Below are 6,811 nucleotides of genomic sequence, written 5' to 3' on the forward strand. Positions count from 1 at the left end.
GTCCAACCAATAGCATGTATGTTCTTTCTCAACACATCAAGTAATGCATTTTCTTCCTCAAGAGATAAAGAGTTAGAAATTATTACCGGAAGCTTCTCATTCTCAATGAGATATGCATACTTGAGATTGGATGGTAAAGGCTTCAACTCCAAGGTAGGTGGCTCTACACAAGAGGGAATGAGCTTCTTCAAGTCTAATTTGGTGGAATATTCCATGGTACTATCTTGTCTTTTAGGCTTCTCACTTGTTTTTGATTTCTCCTCTTCTTTCTTTACAGCCTCCCCCTTTTCTTGCAACTTGTCCTCAAGTGCTTGGACTTGAGCCACGGCCTCGACATGTGAAAGTGTAGAATTTTCCTCCAATAGCTTGGGAATCCTAAGAACATCAAGCTCGAGTGGAGAAAAACTCATAGATTCGGCCTTAATGGCTTTAGTACCTACAACACAAGAAGATATACCCTTCTCAAGCATTTCAAGATCAAGCATAGGAGATATTTTAAACAAATCATGAGAAGAAGTAGTTGCATCATTCAAGCATGCATCAATCTCTAAACAAATAGGACAACTACATCCATCAATACATGTAGTAGTAACAAGAGACAAATCATCATCAACATGTGAGAAAGAATCAAGCATGTGAGACTCACAAGCATCATGAAGCAATAACTCAATGGAACTTACACCTAACAAAGAATAATCCTCAAAAGGATGTTTCATTGCTTCATATATATTAAAAATAACATGATCCTCTCCACATTTCAAAATCAAACTACCTTTTTCCATGTCAATCAATGTACGGGCAGTCCTCATAAATGGCCTTCCTAAAATCAAAATATCATCCCCACTCCCTTCTTTTGACATATCAAGCACATAGAAATCCACAGGAAATAATAGACCTTTAACACAAACCAACAAGTCTTCTACTACTCCATGTGGTCTTCTAACACTTCTATCCGCTAATTGGCATATCATAGGTGTCTTATGCATGCAATCAAGACTCAAGGCATGATAAATTGAAAGAGGCATAACATTAATGGCTGCACCTAAGTCTATCAATGCATGAGAAAAATGTGTGTTGCCAATCTTGCATGGAATTGTGAAGGAACCGGGGTCCTCACATTTTATAGGGAGTTGAGGCTTCATGATAGCACTCACAGATGAGGGTAATTGTACCCTTGCATTAGGCCTAAATTTTCTTTTATTTGTACAACAATCTTTCAAAAATTTGGCATACTTAGGAAAGTTCTTAACTACATCCATCAAGGGTACATTAACATGAATCTTGTGGAAGAAATCATATACCTCTTGATCAAATTGTCCCTTTACTTGCTTAGGGACCACTTGTGCTTGTGGAAAAGGAAGCTTCTTCATAATCTCTTGACTTTGCTTTCCTTCTTCCTTCCTTGAACTCTCCTTTCTTGTTTCACTTTGCTCGGCCTCTCCCTCTTTTTCCTTACTAAACAACTCGGCCATAGTCCCCTTTTCCACCTTAGATGGTGGTTGCTCACATATGATCTCCTCAATGTTTTCATCCTCATCATCTCTACAAAAAGATGCATCATTAGGAGCAAAAGAAGAACTAGAAACATTAACATCAATTGAAGAATTTAAAGAGGGCTTCTCGGCCTTCCCTTGTCTTTTGTCTTCTTGTACTCTTTCTCCCAACTCCTTGCCACTCCTCAATGTGATAGCATTAAGATTAGCTTTAGGATTAGCAACGGTGTTGGATGGTAATGTAGAGGCTTGAGCATTGGCTGCACTTAATTGGTTAGCAAGCATATTCATTTGAGAAGTAAGGGCATCAATTTTAGAGTTCATGTTCTCACACTTGTTACCCATACTCTCTACCTTGTTCCCTAAGCCATCATACATGTTTTTATACAAAGAGTTCATTTCAATCAACTGCTTACGTAACACATTCACATCATTAGAAGAGTTCGAATTAGAAGAACTCTCAATTGGAACAAGCCTCCTATCACTATAAGAATTAGAAGAAGGTGTAAGAGAATTACCACTTGGATTGTAGCTTTGAGAAGAGCTACCTTGAGACAAATGAGGTGGAGGGTCACGGCCAAAGGTGTTTTGATAGGATCCTCTTTGTTGATTGTCTTGTAAAGCCACATTTGGATTTGAATAGGAGAAATTAGGATGGTCTCTCCATGAAGGGTTGTAAGTATTAGAATAAGCTCCTTGCCCTTGCCTCCCACCATAGGATTGTTTTCCATTGTAGATAGCATTTACTTGTTCAAACTTAATAGGACAATTGCTTTCTACATGCATAGGTGAGTCACAAAAAGTACAAGAATAAGGGACAAGTGCTTGAGAAGTACTTACATTGCTCACTTGAGATATTTGTGGAGCCAACATTCTCCCAATCTTGGCAGCTAGCAAGTCCACATATGAATCATTAAGAACTGAGGAACCTACCATATTCACATTTCTCTTTTCCCTTGTAGAGTATTGAGCACCACTTGAAGCCATCTTGTCAATTAGTTCCCAAGCCTTTAAGGAAGTGAGGTCAATCAAGCATCCACCACTAGCGGCATCAATGTTAACTTTGTCTCTTGGAATCAAGCCCTCATAGAAATATTGGACTAAATTCTCACTAGAAATTTGATGGTGTGGGCATTTAGCCAAAAGGCCTTGGAATCTAGTCCAATACTCATAGAGACTCTCATCCTCTCCTTGTTGGACCCCATAGATTTGCTTTCTCAAATTGGTGACCTTGGAATTTGGAAAGAATTTATCTAAGAAGAGTCTTCTTAGCTCAGCCCATGTGCTCACTTTCACATAAGAAGGGTAGTTGAAATACCATTCCTTTGCTAAACCTTCAAGAGAAAATACAAAAGCCTTAGCTTGAACATCATCAACATTTACATGCATAGGCTTCATAGTATCACAAACCAATAGGAAAGTATGCAAAAACCTATGACAATCCTCTCCTGGTAACCCATGAAATTTAGGCAATGCATTAATCAAGGAGGATTTAATTTCAAATTGAACATTAGTAGGAGGAACATATAAGCCATAAGGATTATCATGCCAATTAGGTTGAGTTAATTGCCTAATGCTCCTCTCCTCTCTAGGGTTATGCAAGCCTTCAAATTCATTATTAACATGGCCATCATCATGCAAATTCTCATTCCCATTCCCATGGCCCTCATTATGCACATGCTCATGTCCTAAGATACCTTCCATTGTTGAATTACAAACCAAATGAGAATCAAGAATAGGTTGTGATCTTCTCAATCTAGAAATAGTCCTTTCAATTTCTGGATCTAATTCAACAAAAGAGGTATGTTTTCTTCGGGTCATGCACTAATCAAGCTCAAGAAAATTAAGAACAAAGAACAAGCTAAACTAAAATGCAAATCAACATGAAACAATTCAAAACACACAAAAGCAAGAGAAATAATTTTTTTTATTTTTTTTATTAAACTCAATAGCAACAAAATGAAAAAAAAATAACACCAAACAAGTAGAAAGAGAGTTAGAAATGCTCAATCAAGAAGCTTTGGCAATTCTGGAATTCGCACAGTAGGCTCTCTGGAGACAGTGAACTTGTGAATTTTCTATCAGCAAATCCACATGATAAATTCCCCTGAAACTTTTATGAGAAACACAAGAGATATACAGGAAAATTATATAAAACTTTTAGATTAAAAATCCTGCCCAATCGTTCCCAGAATTTTTCACAAGTTGGTCCTCAAGTCTGGAGAAACAGGATTTCGTCCAGAAGACCTTCAGAGCTTCTAACAAACTTTCAAATAGGAAAATGGAAAAATTGAAGAAAATCCTAAACACAAGAAACAAAGATAAGACAGCGATAAGAAAAATGAAACTGGAATCAATCAATTTGAACGCACAAAGAGGAAGATATGCTAACTCAAAATTGAAACAGGGTTTTGGAAATCCTCTGTAATGGCTCCCTGGACCTTGTTAGATTGTAAAATTTCCACAGGACACTTCCCACGTCCAAAATTGACCAAACCAATTTTAAAGTGAAGCTAGGATATAGAGCTTTCAATGAAATAAATTTCAAGTTCAAATTCCCTCAGACTCATTCCCAGTTAATTTTTCAATTTCAGACAGAGACACTAGAAACAGAGTATTTTCAGCTCTACACCAAACCAACGAAAATTGCATAATTTTTTTTTTCTTTTTCAAAACAGAATAAAAACACTCAAAACACACAAAAAACACTAAACAAAACACAAAACACAAATTTTTATAATTTTCAAAAAAATTTTCAGGAACACTAAAAATATAAATTAAGTACTAAACAACCTTAGAATTAAACTTAAACCATTCCCCGGCAACGGCGCCAAAATTTTGATAGGAAATTAGTCGCTTATCCTCAAAATTACACTAAAGCTAACCCTAATGCAATATAGGGCCAACCCTAGGTCATCTCCCAAGGAATGGTTTTAAGTCTAATTGAAAGTTATCTAGTGAAATAAATCAACCAAAGTTTGTAGGAATTTAGTTATCTAGCTAATTATCTAAACTAATTACCTAATATGCAAGTAATTAAAATGCTAGTGAAAGTGAGTGAAATGAACTTCCCTTTTTACAATAATGGAACCCTAGAGATTAGTTGATTTTGGACTCATTATCTTCTCATGATTAGGCTAAGTTTAGCTTCCCTTTCCTCTTGACTAAAGCTGTCATGACTTAAGAAAATTATCCTAAGCCAATTAACCTAATTAGCTAACCTCCCTAGGTCTTAGATTAAAGTCCCTAGTTCAATTAACCAATTGGTGAAGACATTAGCCAAGTGATTCACTCAAAATCCTCTCTCAACAGCCATGGTCAAACACATAAATTGAGCAACCACAAGATTATGTCAAGCTACTCAACAACACAAGCATTAACACCACAAGATTATGCAATATTAACACAAGAAATTCACTAATTGAAAACACAAGATTATGTGCCAAACAAAGAGTGGCAAAATTCAGTCATGGCTGTCCAAGGAAGAAATTAAATGAAACAATCCTCTCTCTTTACATCAACATCAAATTCAAATTAGAATTTATAAGCTAAGATGATTAAACCCTAGATTAAGGAATCTAACCATCTAGTAAAAAGAGAAGAGGATAGGAAACAAAAGAACTTAGCCAATTTGAAGCTCAAGACTCATCCTCCATCTTCATCTCTCTAGGATTCCACAAAGAAACTTAGCCAATCTTCATCTTCAAGAACCCTAGTGATTGCTTGTGAAGGCCAAACTCCATAGCTCTTGAATGATGGAAATGAGCTTCAATCCTTGTGAAAATGGAAGGGATGGAACGAAAATGAAGAGAGGAGAAGAATGGTATGAGTTTTGTGGAGGTTTGGTGGCTGAAAATGGAGGTTAGGGTGCTGGAAAATGAAGAACAAAAGAGAGAAAATGAAGAACACTATGAACAAGAGAGAGAGAATGTGGAAGATGAATGAGATATGTGTTGGATCCCATTTGGGACTTAAAATGGCGTGCTCCTTGGTGTCTCCCATCAGCTGAAGCTTAATTAAAATAAGGAAAAAGAAATTAAAATGTAAATGGGAGCCTTGTCACACTTGCAAGGTGGCAACTTCCTATTGGTTTGTAGATGATTCCAATGTGTGCCTAATTTCCCATGTGTCATCCACATCATTTTAGCTGATCTAATCCCTCAAAATAATCATAATTCACGTGCAAACCATCAGCCATTGTCCTCAAGGAGTGTTGACCTCAATTGCCCAATTGATGCACAAGTCACATGCCACCTATGTCACATAAATCACATAATTCAATTAAATAGCATATGATATAATAAAATCTAATTCATGTCCAGAATTAAATTCATAATTAGAAGGGAGAATTTATTAAATTAACCAAGTTTCAGGCTGCACAAAATTATATAAAAATTTTCACACAAAGGCAAACCAAAAACTAGGACAAACTAAGACACTTAAGAAAGTGTTGACTTTTTTATTTAATTACTCCCAAACTAAAATGAATTTTAAAAATATAATTTCACCATTCATCAACTGGACATAAAATGCACTTTGTCAATTTTTCTTGTACATTTTCTCAAAAGTTCATTTTTTGGACCAAAATGCCCCTAGTGCACTGATCTTAGAAACTTAGGCAAAGTTCCAAATCTAATGCAATGTGTGCACTTGAAGGTGATAAATCATTAATAAAATGGTCCTAATTGACAAATAAAAGTGGGTAACAAATGTGTTCTATCATAAGGCTTACCTATATGTGAAGCGGATAGTTGAAAGTGAACAATGTATGTGTTATGTGGTTACATGTTGTGCCTCATATAAGTCCACAAAAGTATAATGTGGCTTAAGAGGTCAACATGAAGTATTTGATGTGTTATATGTGATGTGGTATGTCAATCAAGTGTATGTGGTCCTTTTGGGAATTGGTTCAAGGCCCAAAGTGGTCCAATGGGACAAGGAATGAAAATTAAACACTTAGGTTCAAGTTTTAAAAGAAAAAATGACTTTATACACCCCAATGTGTCCAATTTTAGATTGGACTATTAGATTGTGTCCAAACTTATTCATTAAATAAAATATATTAAAAGTTTGTTATTAAAAGCTTCGTATGGGTGCTTGATCACTCCAATCGAACATCGAGTGTAGAAGTAGCGTGCGGTGAAAGTTTTCTTTAGTGAACTTTCATTTAACATCAAATTTTCTATCATGTGCACCATGACGCATGCACGGAAAGGGGAGCCCGTTGCTCTAGTACCACATATAGTGGCACATGGTGAACACTGTGAACGCACAGCACATTTTTTTAGAAAATAATTGTTGTTTCTTAAGTCATAGGG

The 6,811-nt window shown here is 36.1% G+C and overlaps 1 non-coding gene across 1 annotated transcript; it reads left to right on the top strand.

Moving 5' to 3' along the window:
* Positions 1-2,610: 2,610 nt before the first annotated feature.
* LOC129298933 (small nucleolar RNA R71) lies at positions 2,611-2,717 on the top strand. Its single transcript, XR_008590449.1, has one exon. It is a non-coding gene; the product is annotated as a small nucleolar RNA R71 (small nucleolar RNA).
* Positions 2,718-6,811: the final 4,094 nt, after the last annotated feature.

The sequence above is a fragment of the Prosopis cineraria genome, unplaced genomic scaffold (assembly GCF_029017545.1).
Source record: "Prosopis cineraria cultivar Desert tree isolate PC_DT_omini unplaced genomic scaffold, ASM2901754v1 PC967, whole genome shotgun sequence".
Classification (NCBI taxonomy): Eukaryota; Viridiplantae; Streptophyta; class Magnoliopsida; order Fabales; family Fabaceae; genus Prosopis; species Prosopis cineraria.